This window comes from Triturus cristatus, chromosome 3_1 (assembly GCF_964204655.1).
Source record: "Triturus cristatus chromosome 3_1, aTriCri1.1, whole genome shotgun sequence".
Classification (NCBI taxonomy): domain Eukaryota; kingdom Metazoa; phylum Chordata; class Amphibia; order Caudata; family Salamandridae; genus Triturus; species Triturus cristatus.
Window position 1 is genome coordinate 502,834,572 of NC_140583.1, and position 18,363 is coordinate 502,852,934.

At 45.9% G+C, this 18,363-nt stretch overlaps 1 protein-coding gene across 1 annotated transcript in view; it reads left to right on the forward strand.

Moving 5' to 3' along the window:
* Positions 1-18,363, forward strand: part of UNC45A (unc-45 myosin chaperone A) — a 443,919-nt gene that overhangs the window by 376,616 nt on the left and 48,940 nt on the right. The gene's annotated exons all lie outside the window — the stretch shown is intronic.

An 18,363-nucleotide genomic window follows, 5' to 3' on the forward strand; every position in this document is an offset into this window, starting at 1 on the left:
GTTCAGTGCTGGTTCTTCAGAACTTTACATTTGTAGCCACCAGTGTTTGTGTGCTCATGCAGAAAATTGCATTTTCAAAGAATAAAGATTTTTTTCCGACTTTGGGAGTGAAGCTTCAAATGGCTCTGTTGTCTTTTATACAGTGTCTTCCAGTAGCATATTTTGAGCAGGTGGTTCATCCTGCTTAGGTATTCATGTAGGTTTAGCCCAAGCAACATCAGTAGCTTCTAAAGGCGTGTTCCTATGGTATGTATATCCGCGTTGCTCCTGGTCTTGATGCATTCTATGCTGAATGTTTCTGGTCTCGGGACCCATGTCTTTAATTCCCATCACAACTAAATTTTCAATTGTTGTCCGATTTCCTCTTTCCCCTCAACCCGCTATTGACTCCATCGCCGAAGACCAGGCCACCTGGCCCTCTGCTCTCGGTGTGCCTCACCCTGCACCCTCCTTCCCAACCCTGGAGAATGAACCGGCATAGTGTAGTGTAGTTCCTATATCCCTGATAGGCTCTGCGCATTGAAATAATATACACTATAACCAGAGCTTTAGATAGTCCTGGACAAAACTCTGAAACTGAATCCTGGACCTTCGACGATCTGTTCAACGCCAGATGACTGAAGAATCTCCCTTGGGGTAAATGAGTTACTCCCCTGCTTGGCAGGCACCAAAGACGCATCTGTGCGGTCTGCATCTCCGAAGCTCCCGCCGGACGCCGAAGACTTTGCAATGCCAGAGGTGGATTTCCAGACTTCCCAGAGGCTGACCCGAGTCCCCAGCAAAGCTGAGACCCGTAGCTCTCGTGGGTACTGTGGAACCGGAACCCCCGGACACCGAGCACATTTGCTAGTGCAACATCTTCTCTACGTCCCTTGAGACTGTGCATTGGGTCACTTGTAGCCCAGACCCCGAGCAGTGAATCCATCGAAGATTGCTGGCCTACCCACTCCGAGTGACCCGTGGGCTGCCATTTTGTGATTCCTCTCGAGGTCCCTTCGTGATCCCTTGTCCGTCAACTTATGGGTCCCTGAGAAGGGTAACTTTACTTTTATTGGCCTTCCCTAGTTGCTCCAGACGTGCCCTGACTCTCCATCGCGTGGGGAGTCTCCAGGACCTTGCTGGTCCACACCGAAGCATCTTTTTCCTTTCTGCGTTGGTTGCTGTTGCCAAGGCTTGTGCTGTCCAATCCGGCACCGACGCTGCAGCACTCAACATCCTTCGTGGGACAGCTCGGATCCAGACCCTGGTCGTCCTCGACGCCTCCTAGTCCTCGTGGCTGAAGAGTCAAGCTTCACCTCCTTCACCCGAAACACCCGACATCGGTGGGCATTCGTCTATCGTGCCCCTGGTCACTGGCAAGGTACCCAGACTCTGTGCCCTCTGCTTTCAGGTTCTTCACATCTCCGATTCAGGCTTGGATCTCTTCGGATACTTCGCATCTTCCCGGCAGCAGCACTTCTTCGCCAGCTTCCACTGAAAACGACGATGCGACCCGACACCATTTGACACCTATGCACCTGGCTTCCCTGGGTGAGGTAACTCGAGTACTCCGGTGCTCCCATGGGTGTTGACCCTAGAACTGTCGAAGTCCAAGAGGGTTTGGTCCTAGTCCATTTCTAACTGTCCTTTAACTCTAAAAATCTAACTGTGACTTTCCCCATAGAAGCTAACGGGTGCTCGTGGCTGTGTTCTCACACTGCACACTGCCCGTGGGTCCCCTGTGTCACTATCTTGGGTGGTTCCTTGGGGTCCCAGCGATTCTACTGGCTCTAGGCCTTGTGTCTAGTTAAGTCGTGGTTCTTATACCACTTTTTTAGTATATGGTTTGGCTCGCCCCTAGGGCCTAACGTGTATTTGTGCTACTTTACTGTAATATTTGAAGTGTAACTTATGTGCTTTTGCCTCTAGCCTCATAAAGAGACTAGAGGGGTGTGTTTAGTCATAAATATATATATTTTATATATATACCTGGTGTGGTCTCCTTTCATTTAGCCACTCAAGAGATTATAGACTGGTAAAACAAGCTGCTTTACATTCCTTCAAGACTTAGCCTGAAGGCTGCTCTCCATAGCTACTACTTGTATAGCTTTCAATAAAAGTTGTTTTTAACCTATCATCAATAAGGGGTTGTTTGGACTGGTAGAGGGTGCCCACTATAACTAGTGGACAGCATTTACCAGGCCAACTTCTCACAGCCTGGACATGCGGGAAAGTTAGTAATCAGAGAGGCGTGTTTACCTTTAGGCTAGTTCTATCCCTAAGGAGGGCTACCTGATATGGACACGAAATTTCTTTGTGATGGGAAAATTGGTAGCTTTTGGACAGGGTTATGACCACCTCCCACAGGAAGTAGTCATATCGGGGCATAGTGGCCCCAGGGGTAAGTAGCCCATTGACTATTACACTACACACCCTTAACATCCCTAAATTTAGTATTTAGGGGAGCTCCTGGCTTCAGGAAACCAGATTCTGACGACCTGAAAGAAGAAGACAGACGCTGAAGAGTCGCAAGAACAGAAGACCAGCAACTGACTTGGCACCAACCCTGCTGGCATGTCTGCTGTCCTCAAGAATTGCGCCAGTGACCACTCATACTGCAGCTGCTTGTGCCTCCAAAAGCCTGGGAGGACTTACAGTTTTTAACTAGGACCCAGGAACTACCATGGAGCAGCATAGCTGCTCCCCTGCATCCTGCAGGCACCCCAGAAGAGCTGTGAGGACTCTGGACCACCACAAACCCAACACCGGAGGCACCACTGCACCTGTACCCCCTAGCCCGAGTTGAAGTGGGCCAGCGGTGCTAGTGCAGTCCCTGAACCCTCCAGACTTGGGTTTCCCAGCTGTGGACTTTCCTGCAGCCTCTTTGTGCAGAACCCCTCTACCGCGAGTGTCGCCGGTTGTGGTAAATATTTAAATTACCGGTACTATTTTTTATGCGGAAAAGTCTAGTAAGAATAACTCAGTCAAAATAAGAGGCAGAATCCGTGGTATTAGAGGTTCTGAAAAGGGCTTTATTCCTTACAAAGGAATCATAGTTCGAACCAGGCAATCTTATTCCATCACCACGAAGGTTCAGGAAGGGATAGGCAATACATTATTGACAAGTAACAATATATATATGAAAAGCATTGCATTAAGACAGATGCAGGAGGCGTAACAGCTGATAATACAGATAAGAATACACATACGTAATGAAAATGGGCGTAATAACAGGCGTATACTAGAAACGTCATTTAAAATGATGTCACAGGTGGGTGGATCCATAAGAGAATCCTGCAGTGTCAGCAGAAATATTTGGCAGAGATGCGCGCGCAGCCGCATGACGTGTGATTGACGTGCAACTAGAGGGTGAAGGGGGATTGACATTTAGCTCTACATGTGGAGACAGAAGTCTGGGGGTCAGGTCAACCTAATCCCAAATCGTATCTAATATCTTTGTTTAAGGAACTGTTTTATCCAAAAGGAAAGGTCTCTCGGACGGAATCTATTCTATACTGACTGTTAGTGCATGTACAAGCGTCTATGTGTCTACATGAGATGCGAGGGGGCAGGAATCTTCCATGCTAACAGGGGCTATGAATTACTTGCATAAAGACAGCGAGGCCGAGCCCTTTGCTCGGTAGCTGGAAGGATGTTTACCTAAAACTACTAGACAGGAATGCATTGGATGAGGAGCGGAGCAGATAACTTGAAGGCCGAATACAGTTTTTGGCAGGCAACAGGCCGCGTCAGGCACCGTTAGCCGTGCAGGGAGTAGGACAAAGTTCATGGATACGGATGCAGGTCCAAGCTGGAGCATTTCAGAGGCAGAAGTAGGAAAAGGCTTGATGGCAGAATTCAGGGCCTGCTCGCCTGAACTGTAAAACGTGAAAAGTGAACCATATAAAGTCGGTGGCCAATCATACTTAGTAATGCAATATTCGACCCATTCATGGCGGAGCTGAAAGAGAACATGTTGACGTTGGACGCACATGTATTTGCGTCTTCATAGCTGGAACTGGAGGGAACATACATGTACTTGTAGCATGTACATGGAGCCGTTGGGGTCTAAGATAGGGGACACAATTGACCATAAAAATTCATATTTCCTCATTCCCTCCTTGTCCCCTACGGACCCTTATGAAATATCCATCTTCATCAATCCATCAATCTGTTCATATAGCATCATTTGTCCTTCTTTCTTCTTCCGGGATCTTGAATGAAAATTCGAAGGCGGGATACACGATGTGGCACACAGACCACAAATCGCTGGCCCACATTGTAGACACAAGCAGCAACTGAATAGAATGAGAAAGCCAATACCTAGGAAGGATAGGATCCTCCATCCCCAGGCTGACAACACGCTCCAGAACCAACCGGACCAAGTCCAGGTGCCTGGATTCTGGTGTATCTGGCTTACGATCTTATGAAGTCGAGTTATGGCTTTATATACTGACGGCGCGTTTTCTGGTATGAAAACACAGCAACTTGATCCGATGACCCTACAAGCTCCGCCCCTATCGGCCAGGATGACGTCAAGGACAAGACGATTTTGAAGAACAACAATCCGCATCGCAGACTGCTCCTCTGTTAAGTTGCCTAAGGCGGAAGTAGTTTCATTCACTACTGCTTCAAGGGTTCTAGTTAATCTACGTATCAACTTACTATTAGTGACTGTACCTATGTAGGGAAAGAAACCTTTATTGAAATCTGTGTATTGCTCCCATGCTGTTTCGGTGTAGTCGACAATCGGGAGATCTCTCTGCTGTCTATTGTGTACTAAATGGGTATTCCTATGGTAATCAGGCGGGGCTAGGAAAACAGGTGGCAGAAGGAATGCAATGTAACAGGTACCATCCCAATCTAGGGGTAGGCGTATGTATGCGGTGTGACCACAGATGAAGTAGGAGTGACGAGAAGCTCTAAATGTAGATTTGCCTTTATCACTGAATTCTATTACAGTGGTACATTTACTATGGCCCATGTGTATTGAACCATTCTTTCTTACACATAATTCGCCTCTAACTGGAAATACTGACATAGCGGGCAAGATTGGTGTAGCTTCGGATTCAACATTCAGGATCATGAGATTAAGTGTAAAGTTACCTAATCCATATACTTCATTTTCTAGATCAGTTCCTGTTCTTTTGGGAAGTCCCTCCTTGTTAGGGTAGCAGACTTTAAGTAAAACTAGGTTCAGGTTTCCCCAAACCCAGTTGTCTTGATAAACTACTGAATTTGAATCTAGGGAATTAATCAAACTAAACCATGCTCCACAGGAGCCATTGTGTGTGAATGGATGCGGAAAGAGAGGCAGAACTCCCTTGTATTTCTGATAGGGAGGGAGTCGGCCACATATCCAACAATTTGTAGCATTGCTGGTCTGATGAGAATGATGTAACATACTAATGAATGTGTTGTTGCGCAGCGCAAATCTATAGGACAACTCATGCGGGGGTAATTCGCTAAAAGAATGTTCGGCAGTAACATTGAAAGCACGCTTGGAAATAGGGTAATACATGTGTAATAATATACTGGCAATGATAATCAGAAGACTTAGAAAAAACATAATTAACAATGTCACTATGCAGTGACTACGAAGTGAATTACAGTACGCATATTTCTTGAGCTGTTTCTGTCTATTTCTCTCTCTATTTCGGTCTAGAGGATACATGTCAGAGACAAATTCAACCGATTCACCTTGGAGAGGACTTAAACAATCAAATTGTCTGACTTGCTAGACCTTAGTTTCAGTTTATAATTTTCCTTTTCTGTCTTGTCAACCAGGGGGAGTTTTGAGTCAGTCTGTGAGGGAATGCAGGGCTGATAATTCAAGTCGGATGATAGTCCATGAAATTTTTTGATATGGCTCGAGTGCAACCACCCTTTACGTCCCTCAATCTTTACAGCTGTCCTTGTGGTCAATAAGACGAGTTTAGGCGACTGCCAGCGAGGCTCCAGCGGGTTCCTTCTGTCGAAGTTCCTTATAAGTACAAGATCTCCTGGAACCACGTCATGGGGCTTCACCTCAGTGTTATCGGGAAAAGCTGCAGCTACCTGTGAACGACAAGATTGTAGTGCAGACATCAAGGAAGCCAGGTAATCTGTGAGCATATTACAATCAACATCAGTTATTTTACGGGGTATAGGCGTCCCCCACATATTTGGTGGTCTACCGAAGATCACCTCATACGGGGATAGCCCTGTTCGAGAATGAGCTACCATTCTCATGTAAAAGAGCGCAACTGGTAAAGCTACTATCCAGTCGACACCTTTTTCTCTACATACTTTGGACAGTCTAATTTTCAAAGTTTGATTATGCCGCTCCACGAGACCTGCTGCCTCGGGATGTCGGACACAGTGGAATTTCCATTGATAGCCTAACAAAAGTGAAACATGTTTCATTAGCTCGGATGAGAATGGCTGGCCATTATCTGAGTACACAACACGGGGCAAACCATACCGTGGGAAGAATTCTCGAACTAACTGTTTGGCAGTAGTCGGGGCAGTGTAATCTGAGACGGAATACGCCTCTGTCCACCGGGAAAGAGCGCATACAACTACGAGGACATATTTGAATCCTCGACATCGTTCCATCTGGATATAATTAAGGCTCCCGGTTTTCCGTTTAAACGGATTTTTACGTATAAATACAGACGGGAAACTTTTTTCCCTTTGTCTGTATTTATAAATAGAAACGGTAAAATACTACCGAAACTGATTTAGAAATTTGTGCTGTGCAGCCCTGCTCCAGCTCAGGGTTGCCACGCCACTCTGCCTGATTTAGATCTTTGGATGCACTCTGCCCCCAACCCCCTGCTGACATTTCCTAATTAGTTTCTTTCACCTAACCTTGGTCGGACGCATGTGTCACAGCGTGGGCATAACAGCCCCCCTCAGCCACTTCAAATCCAGTGTAAGTGAAAGGGAGGGTGCTCATTTATGTTTTATTATTTGAATAGCGCGGAGGGAGGGAGGGGGAATGGCCTTTTGTAGTGCAAACCTCACTTTAAGTGGAGAGGTGAGCGATCCTTCACGCCTGAATCACACTTCTCTGCGCCACCTTGAAACTCAGGTTTTGGGCGCTATATCTGGTGCGGGTATCGTGGTTTAATCCCTGACTGGTGTTAAGGGAGAAACTACAGCTGGATGGGGCTAGTGCAGATACCCTCTACGTGCTGCATGCCTTGTGACCAGGGTATCAGAGTGCACTATTTCGACATTGAGCTTTTTAGCTGCTGGGGGTGGGAGGCGAAGCAGGGTGTGTAGAGGGAAGTTCACAAAATAATAGCTGGACAGAATGAGGTGCGAGATCGGCATGTATTCCTGGTGTGCAGTGGGTGGCGAACAATTACTGCTGGTTGCTTTTCTCTGACCGGGATAGGGAACGTATAACTTTTGACAGACACCGATGGCCTATTTTGTCTTTATTGTTTTGGAACATTGTACATTGTAGCTATCACATGACATCCGTCTCAGTGTTGTACTGAAGATCGTTTTAAAACTAAAGTATAGGAGCTCCTAGGAAGCACATATAACAGTGGGTCACAACTTGTCCTATGTCATCGATCCTGCTTTGTATACCAATAATTACACACGTCATGAAAAGTGCTACACGACTGGTGGCAGGTTGCAAAGGGAAACTGCTGATATGGTCCTCCGAGCACTCTGACTCTAGGAGCTTGAACATGTGCTTGTACTACAATGGCAAAGTTTTCAGCTGAATGTATTGTGTTGAACAATAACAACTGGGCGCAGGTGTGCCTTGTCAATGTAAATAAATGTGGAAAAATACTAGCTGTAGCGTCGCCTTTTGCTTGTGTCAAAAATAAATATGGATAAATACAGAAAAAAGCCCCAAAAATAAACATGGATAAATACAGACGGAAATGGCAAAAAAATAAATACCATAAAACCGGGAGCCCTAGATATAATCCATCTGGAGGACTTCAAAAGGGTGATCGGGGGGTTGAAATCCACCCTGGTCTACAGGTACGCCTTTTCCTGGATTGAACTGACAACAAATCATGCAGGTACGTACTTTCTGTTTAGCTGCTGCTCGCAAGTGTTTATTGAACCAAATGTGTTGAATACTGTCTAGCATAGCTTTCTCTCCTAGGTGCGCTGGACTATGTATTGTGTTAATGATGACTTGAACCATTGAGTCGGGGAGAAACCATATAGATTTTCCCTTTGTCATCCATCCTTGATCCGTTTGGATCCCTCCTAATTCAGTCCATCTCTTTATTTCTTCTGGTGTAGCATGTGTCTGTATGTCAATTACATCAAGGGCGGGATCCTTAACTGTCATGCAGCGTGTTGGTGTCGGAACTATTGTCTTTGTCGTGTCAGTTGTATGAGTCTGATTCTGAGCAGTCTGTTTAGCTGTTCTGTCAGCTAGGTCGTTACCCTGAGAAATAATGTCAGTCACTTTTGTATGGGCTTTACACTTCATAATCGATATTGCAGTCGGCAGATGTATTGCATCTAACAGAGTTTGAATAAGGGGACCGTGCTGGATGTGGGCACCGTGAGAAGTTAAATAACCTCTCTCTCGCCAAAGCACGCCGAAGTCATGAACGACTCCGAATGCATAACGTGAATCTGTGTATATGTTGACTTTCTTATTTTTGGCTTGGATACAGGGTTGTGTCAGAGCGATGAGCTCTGCTGCCTGAGCTGACAAGGTATCTATACAATTTGTTTCAATAACTTCAGTGTCTGTTGTGACTGCATAAGCGGCCACTAACTCTCCTGTACTTGTTCTCATGCATGAACCATCTACATACAATGTCAGGTCTGGATCTGATAATGGAATATCTGTCAAGTCTTGTCTGGGTTTCGTCGTAATAGTGATAACTTCAATACAATCATGTGCCAACGGGTCTGTTCCACTTAATGGCAAAAGTGTGGCAGGATTTAATGTACTACAACGTCTGATTTCTATATGTGGCTGGAACAATGTCAATTCATAACCCGTCAGTCTTGCTATAGTCAAGTGTTGTGTTTGGGTCCGGTTCAAGAGAACCTCTACTGCGTGTGGTACTTGTACTGTCAATTGATGTCCTAATACTATGGCATCGCTTTGTCTGATTGCTAAAGCTGTTGCTGCGACTGATTTCAGGCACGCAGGAAGAGCCTGAGCTACGGGATCTAATGTACTGGAAAAATAAGCACATGGCTTGTGTGATCCTGCTTGTTCCTGCGTGAGTACTGACAAAGCAGTACCTTCTCGTTCTGTAACAAAAAGTGTAAAACGTTTGCTGTAACATGGTGTTGCTAAAACAGGTGCTTGACATAAAGCTTTCTTTAAGCTTTCAAAAGCTTGTGTATGTTCCTGAGTCCAAGGGAGGACAGCCGATGTCGCTGCCTCCTGTGTTGTCAACTGAATGAGTGGTTTCGCTAGAAATGCATATTGAGGGATCCACTGCCTACAGTACGAAGTGAGGCCTATGAATGCCCGTACCTCCTTTTGTGTCTTGGGTGTCGGCATGTTAACAATTAACTGGATACGGTCGGGTGTAAGCTGTCTTCCCCCCTTGGACAGCAAGTGCCCAAGGTACACAACTTGCTGGACACAGAATTGCAGCTTTGAAGGGGACACTTTGTGCCCCTTGTCGGCTAGGAAATGTAAAACCGTCAGTGATGCTTTTTCACATTCAGGTTCGCTTCGGGCGGTGATCAGCAGATCATCGACGTATTGAAGCAGGGCAGTGTTAGCAGGCATGTGGATACTGTCAAGTTCTCTTTTCAGTGCTTGGCTATAGATGCTGGGGCTTTCTGTGAATCCTTGAGGTGCGCGTGCGAATTTAAAACTTCGTCCATTTAAACTGAATCCGAACAAATATTGGCTTTCCGGATCGATTGGGACGCTAAAGAAAGCGTTCTTGAGGTCAATTACAGTAAAGGACGTTGCTTCTGAATCTATGGCTGTTAGCAATGAAGAGATATCTGGGACCACGGGGTATTGTGGTACAATGCATTTATTTAATTCTCGCAGATCAATAACTAATCGATATACTGGTGGTGCTGTTGGGTCAGTTCGTTTAAGAATCGGAATTATCGGGGAATTACATACATTGGAGTCTGTTTCCACAACCACTCCTTGTGCAATGAGCTCGTCAATGATTTGCAGTAAAGCCACTACAGCATCTGGGGGTAACTTGTATTGTCGTATTCGTGGTAGTACCACTCCTGTTTTGAGTGTGACTCGATATGGTGTAATGTGCATACAACCTACATCAGTGGGGCCTTGCGCCCATAAATGTGTGGGTAAATTCTGTAACCGGTGATCCATGTCTCTGGACACATAGTGACCTTTAAAGTCACGCAAAAATAGTCGTACTCCTTCCGGAGAACAACATATTACAGCTCCTAGAGCCTTCAATGTTTTTATACCTAACAAGTTTTCCGGGCATGATTTCGTAAGCAATAGATCTGTAGTCCGTGTTAATGGACCGACTGTGAATGCAAGTGGTTGTGATACTTCGTTAATAGTGGGCTTTCCTGAAAAACCAAGGGAAATATTTTGTGAGCCTGAGAGGGGTGCCCCTGGGACTTCGCTGTGACTGATAGTAGTTCTGCTTGCCCCTGTATCGAGTAGAAACTTTCTGTCTTTCCCTAATACGTGACTCTGTACGTAAGGACCTTCTTGATCTACGGGAACCTCAATAAGGGGTAGGCCAACTTCCCTCTGTAGGCTATTTCATGTGTAGCGCTGATACTCTGGATAGTCATTTTGTGCATACTGGTACATCTGTTGTGTCGTGTTTTGTGTTGCAGCAATAGGCTGTGGCTGTTGTTGCGGTTGTGGTGCGGTCTGTTGTGGAACTGGCATAGGTTGCGCATGCTGAGGTACTTGTTGTTGGATCTGATCCTGTCTAGGCGGACGTGGTCTCTCTTTCGTTATACCCGTAGAGATATTATGTTTTAGAACTGCGCAATCGTGTATATAATGACCTGGCTGTTTACAATAGTTGCATGTCCCTCTAACAGGACCTACTGAATCATTGGACTGTGTCGTACCCTTTTTATGACCGTCAGCTGGAACTGACTGAGCAACAAGCATTTTCATTTTCGTGTCTTTCATACGTCTTTGTTCATGTTCTTGTTCTTCTCTAATTCTATTGTGATGATATTGTAACATTTGTAACATCTGTGACGGGGTGTTACCTTGCCAGGTACTCTCGAATTTTAATACTCTACTCTTAACTTGGGGCAGGGAATTCTCAACTAATTTTGTCACAAACAGATGTGGATACGACTCACTACTTGCTTTTATGCCACTATTAATACCAAAACATTTTTCAAATCGGGAATAGAAATCACTAGTGTCTTCATCTTGTTTTTGTTTACAGGCTGAAATTGCACCCCAGTCTTCCTTTTTCGTAGTTAATAAACGTGGTAGTACCTGCACTAATAATCCTGGTAATGCTGTAGTCTTTTCCCCAAGCCCTGAACCTGCAGCTCGGGCTTTTTCTTCGTTTTCTAATGCTGTCCACTCTATCTTTTGGTCTCCCACCTCCCATTCCTTTTCTTTGAGTTTCTCGTAAATACCGGCAGGCAATAAAACTTTCAATATTTTCATAATGTCAGGATAAGTATACTCTCCCATGAGTAACATGTCTTTTATTTCACGGTGGAAACCTGCTGGGTCTTTGTCATGGCTAGGTACTACTTTCTTCATTTCTAATAATTCAAATTTAGTTATAGGCGTGTACACAAACACGCGTTTAAAAGTATTGTCTTCACCTCTGATTGGGTGTACTTCGCGTAAGGGATTCTGTCTGTCTATGTGATACGTTTTTCTTTCCAATTTGGGGGGAACTGAAACATGTTCTGGACATACGAAGACAATGTACTGGTGTCGATATTCTAGAATTTCTTTAATTAAATCAGTACCTGAACCTCTCCATTTATTCGTGAGTAATTCTATCAGTATATCAGGTAGGGGACCAGGATCGGAGTGTTGGCTTCTATATAATATAACGAGGTGTTGTATCATGTATATACCAGCTAAACGCTGTTCGTCTGGGGTAAGATTCAAAAACGTGTGTGCTAACGCATCATCACTGTATTTTTCAGAACTGTCAGCCCATTGTACTGCTGACCTGGCTAATTCTTGTTCATCCATAGAATCGAGCATATGATACCCCCTTCGGTCTCGGAGTAATTTATCAGCAGCCTGGAATAAGCGTTCAGGGGACTTCGTATTTAACATAGGGGCTTGAAAATGTCTGTTACATTCTGGACGTATCGGACGTATCGGGTCATTAAAGTATCTGGTATTGTTACAAGGTCTTCCCCTACCTACATAAGCTATCGTTTCTAATTGTCCTGTGGGCATTTCTGATTCTTCCTCCTCCTCTCCCTCTGATTCAGTTTTGTCTGCCTCCAATCTGGCTTTATGTACTCGTTCTACTTCTTTGCGGATCTTTTGGCACATAGCTACTATACATGTCTGTTTATCATGTTTTCCTTCTGATATATTCTGACCCCATCGGGTAAGTACTTGCATTTCATCCTGGTCTACCTCGGACCTATCTCTGTCTCTGATCAAGCAGTTTATGAAGAAACGTAACAGTTGTCTCTGTATATCCGCTTTCTGGTATTCCATGGCTTCGTCAATACTTTCAGGGCCTTGCCCTGTTTGGACAAAGTGATATATATTATCTAAATGTTTAATCATTCCTGGTAGCGTCGTTAAATATATTGAAGCTCGTCGTATACGTAGTGATGATAGCAGCATTCTGTCATTTTTACCGGGCACTGGATCATATCTACAATCTACAAGATGTTCCTTAAACATGTCGGACGTTGCTATTTGGGGTGTACGTTGGTTTGCTAAATCTCTAAGAGACGACTTACTTCGTAATGGTGGCGTGGCGAAAATTGCTGCAGCACCTCCTGTCGCACCTTCTGAGGTGCTAGGCATTAAAGGATTTGTGGGATGTAAGGTAGAAGCTGTGGATGCAGGAAAAGTTGGATTGTGCGGAGGAGTTTGTGGTTGCGGAGTTGGGGGCGGATGATCTCGAGGTTGAGCACCATCGATAGGTGGCGTGTGTGGTGGAGCATTAACATATTCGGGAGCTACATCGTCTAAATAGGAGGAAAGGAAAATATATTTTGCGGTCTTGGGGTGTGCTTTAATCGGGAGTAATGGGGGTGGCAAATCTTTCGGTATTTCCGGGGTGGCCTTAGGTAAACCTTCGGCTAAAAGAGGATACATACCATTCATAAGAGCGTTTCGTTGTCTGTCTACTTGTTCTGTTTTTACTCGGATACCTTCCTCAACTAATACATTTTCTCGGGCTTTATTTGAGTTCTCCCTACTTTTCTCTTCCAGTCTGAGCGCTTTCTCTGTGCGCCTATGCGATTCTTTACGCCATAGTTCAATGGCATCTTTCTGTGATTGTCTGGCTTTCTTTTTCCATAATTCTTCTTCTACTCTCATGATGCAATCTGCATCCCATGTCCCAGCTACGGGCCACCTCTGACTTTCTGCTAGATCCTTGGTGTAGTCCACCCATAAATCAAGATATAATACGGCATCTAGGCCATGCTTATGGTACATAAAATACCCTGGAGTGTCCCTAGGTGGAATGGGAACAGCTTCTTCGAGTACTCCTTTTCTAGTTTTGATCTGTCTTAATTTTGAAAAGAACGGCATCTTTAAACCTTGCTACTTGATTCTTACTCAAACTGGACTTGAACACAATTAATACGAAAAACACAATAATGAACACTCATTCATACCACAATTTTTGAACACAGTAATTAACGAACAATGATAATTAAGAGAAAACTAACTACTGACATAATACTAATACTAGATAATACTAGATTATATACATGAACATACTGGATATACTGCTAAACAGTACAGATACACTGCTAAAACAGTGCAGACCGGATCTGTGTACCCAAACCCGTCGGGACCGGCACAAACCAATGTGCACGTCTAAATGCCTCCCCAGCAATGGTACTCACCGGGTAGCACGGAACGGAAGGCCTCGGAACTGAACTGAACTGGATCGGACTGGACTCGACTGTACTCGGAACTTCGGAACCTGGTGGGCCTCTGTATACCTCGGATCTTGCTCTCTCAGCTAGGCTCTGGTCGGGATACTTCGCACTTCTCACCGCCTCGTCTGGGTGTTGATCGCAGCCTCAGTTACCCCCGCTTGGCCGGAGGGAGATACAGGAAATCCTGCGGGTACGCGTTTTTATCCGTTCAGCTGTGGCAGGGGACCGGGCCTGCAACGCACCTCCGGCGCGTGAGATGAGAAAGTGTCCCTGTTCGGGCGCCAATTTATGTGGTAAATATTTAAATTACCGGTACTATTTTTTATGCGGAAAAGTCTAGTAAGAATAACTCAGTCAAAATAAGAGGCAGAATCCGTGGTATTAGAGGTTCTGAAAAGGGCTTTATTCCTTACAAAGGAATCATAGTTCGAACCAGGCAATCTTATGAGTCATGAGTTATGAGTCCGACATCGGTGGGCATTCGTCTATCGTGCCCCTGGTCACTGGCAAGGGACCCAGACTCTGTGCCCTCTGCTTTCAGGTTCTTCACATCTCCGATTCAGGCTTGGATCTCTTCGGATACTTCGCATCTTCCCGGCAGCAGCACTTCTTCGCCAGCTTCCACTGAAAACGACGATGCGACCTGACACCATTTGACACCAATGCACCTGGCTTCCCTGGGTGAGGTAACTCGAGTACTCCGGTGCTCCCATGGGTGTTGACCCTAGAACTGTCGAAGTCCAAGAGGGTTTGGTCCTAGTCCATTTCTAACTGTCCTTTAACTCTAAAAATCTAACTGTGACTTTCCCCATAGAAGCTAACGGGTGCTCGTGGCTGTGTTCTCACACTGCACACTGCCCGTGGGTCCCCTGTGTCACTATCTTGGGTGGTTCCTTGGGGTCCCAGCGATTCTACTGGCTCTAGGCCTTGTGTCTAGTTAAGTCGTGGTTCTTATACCACTTTTTTAGTATATGGTTTGGCTCGCCCCTAGGGCCTAACGTGTATTTGTGCTACTTTACTGTAATATTTGAAGTGTAACTTATGTGCTTTTGCCTCTAGCCTCATAAAGAGACTAGAGGGGTGTGTTTAGTCATAAATATATATATTTTATATATATACCTGGTGTGGTCTCCTTTCATTTAGCCACTCAAGAGATTATAGACTGGTAAAACAAGCTGCTTTACATTCCTTCAAGACTTAGCCTGAAGGCTGCTCTCCATAGCTACTACTTGTATAGCTTTCAATAAAAGTTGTTTTTAACCTATCATCAATAAGGGGTTGTTTGGACTGGTAGAGGGTGCCCACTATAACTAGTGGACAGCATTTACCAGGCCAACTTCTCACAGCCTGGACATGCGGGAAAGTTAGTAATCAGAGAGGCGTGTTTACCTTTAGGCTAGTTCTATCCCTAAGGAGGGCTACCTGATATGGACACGAAATTTCTTTGTGATGGGAAAATTGGTAGCTTTTGGACAGGGTTATGACCACCTCCCACAGGAAGTAGTCATATCGGGGCATAGTGGCCCCAGGGGTAAGTAGCCCATTGACTATTACACTACACACCCTTAACATCCCTAAATTTAGTATTTAGGGGAGCTCCTGGCTTCAGGAAACCAGATTCTGACGACCTGAAAGAAGAAGACAGACGCTGAAGAGTCGCAAGAACAGAAGACCAGCAACTGACTTGGCACCAACCCTGCTGGCATGTCTGCTGTCCTCAAGAATTGCGCCAGTGACCACTCATACTGCAGCTGCTTGTGCCTCCAAAAGCCTGGGAGGACTTACAGTTTTTAACTAGGACCCAGGAACTACCATGGAGCAGCATAGCTGCTCCCCTGCATCCTGCAGGCACCCCAGAAGAGCTGTGAGGACTCTGGACCACCACAAACCCAACACCGGAGGCACCACTGCACCTGTACCCCCTAGCCCGAGTTGAAGTGGGCCAGCGGTGCTAGTGCAGTCCCTGAACCCTCCAGACTTGGGTTTCCCAGCTGTGGACTTTCCTGCAGCCTCTTTGTGCAGAACCCCTCTACCGCGAGTGTCGCCGGTGACGGAAACCTGACGCCTCAGGACACTTCTGCACCTGGCTGCCCCAGCCAAGGAGAAGAGGACTCAAGGTGTCCCCGAGCATCATGAGACCTGAGCCCCCCGTTGGTTCAACCAGACTGGCCACATAGTCCCAACTTGCAGCCTCTTTGTGACCGGACCGAACCACTATAAACTTTAACGGGGCACCCAATGCTGGATTGCACCTCTGCACCGGACGTCCCCAGTGCCGCCCGCGGTGACCTATTGGTGCTGCATTCGGACCTTGTCTCATACTCACCTTAAGTCACTGTAAAGAACTTGTATACAGCGTTCGTTTTTCCTCCTTCGGATAACATTGCTGCCTCTGAAAAATGCACTAAGTTTCGACTTTTGAAAACTATAAATGTTTCTATCTCGAAATGTACTTACCTGATGGTAATGGTTTTGGTGCCAAATATTATATTAAGATGCATGATATTTTTTATAAATTGGTGTGGATCTTCTTATTGAGCCATGCGTATCATTTATTGACTGTTTGTACTGCAGATGTCTTAAACTCTTCTCTGTTAAGCCTAAGTCTGCTCGACCACACTACCCCTAAGAGAGCACCTTGGGATTGCTAGAGTAAGCCCCTGTCCACTTATAAGGGACACCTGGACTCTTTGCACAGTATACATCTTTTTGGTATACTATATAAAGAGTACGCTTCCTACAATATCAAGGTGTCATTCTACATGTAGCTGTCTATCACAAGGTAGACGTGTACATTACACAAGAGAATGACTGTTTCCTGGTTGAGACACTGTCAAGAACAGAACACTTCCTTCAGTTTCTCCCTATGCTAAAGGGCATGGTCAGATCTGCACCAGAGCCTTTTAGGTAGCTTGTGAAATGCTAGGTGGTGATTCCCAGTTTTGATAAAATGTTTAAGCCAGCACCATCTGATCCCCTATACATCAAAGTTCATGTTCCCAAACCCCTCTGTTTGTTCCTCCAGCCCCCCCCACCCCCGACTCCCTGGTAGGTTCAAATGCCCGTATGGTAGCAACAGCCCAAGCCACAGATGACACCTGCACTCCTGACCAGGAGAGTCAGCTAATTGATGCAGCAAGCAAAAAGGTGGGAGTTGGCACCACCACAGACCGGTGTATCACCAGTTCCGTGGGTCTCCTGTCCAGATACAATGGAGGAAATTGAGGCTGTTCTCCACCATCTCCCTGATCAGCGTAGGAAGAGGAGGGTAGGTGATCGTGGCGGAGGTAAAAACCATGCCCAACGTGACCATTGGGAGTGTGTTAGATTCATGCGATACAATGCCCGAAGGGTCAGCACATTTCTAGCTTTAAGCTAAGGATTCAGCAACAGCTCATCAGTCTGCCCTTTGAATAAAAAAATTGGATAAAATAAAGAAGGACACAGATACTGCTATCTCGATGGGTGCCGTTTAAGTACCAGCAACCAGGGGCTCCTTTTGCAGGCAGCAGGATAGGGGTGATTGGAAAGCTACCGCCCCCTGTCCCATACAGGGCATCAGTGGCAGCCACAGGTCTATCACCAACAGGGAGGTGGGGATAACCATGAGGTACCTTCCAGGGTAACAACTCTAGAGTAAAGGCACCCACTCCCTGTACTTCCTCATCCCCAAGAAGGATGTCTCCCTCAGTCCAATCCTTGATCTAGGACTCTCAACAGATACATCCTCTCTAAGCATTTCCATATGGCCACCCTACAGGATGGTATCTCTCTGCTGCAGCAAGGTGACTTCATGGCCACAATAGACCTAAAGGATGCCTACTTCCACATATTCAACCAACCAGCTCTTCGGCACTACCTCCGCTTCATGGTAGGTGGCCAGCACTACCAATTCAAAGTGTTGCACTTTTGAGTCACCACAACCCCAAAGGTCTTCACCAAGAGCCTAGAGGTGGTAGCCGCCTAGCCCAGATGGGGAAGGGGAGGAATTTGGGGGAGGTGTGGCAGGGAGTGTGCATGGTGGATCGGGGACTCCTGCCTTCCCCTACCTAGATGTCTGGCTTATCAATAGTACAAGCAGACAGGAGTGCCTAGCCCACACCCAAGCAGCTATCTCCCTTCTCTACAGTGTGAAGTTTACAGTCAATGCCATCAGGCCCCACCTTCAGCCCCTTCAGGTCCAACCTTTTCTGACGCCTGTCCTAAATATAGTCACCAGCAAGGCCTACCCAAGCGATCAAAGGATCACAGCATTTCAGCAGCTAATTTCTCTTTTTCTTCCACTCCATCCTCTCACAGCTAGAACAGTGATGCGCCTCCTAAGTATGCTGGCCTCTTGTATAGCCATAATCCCTCACT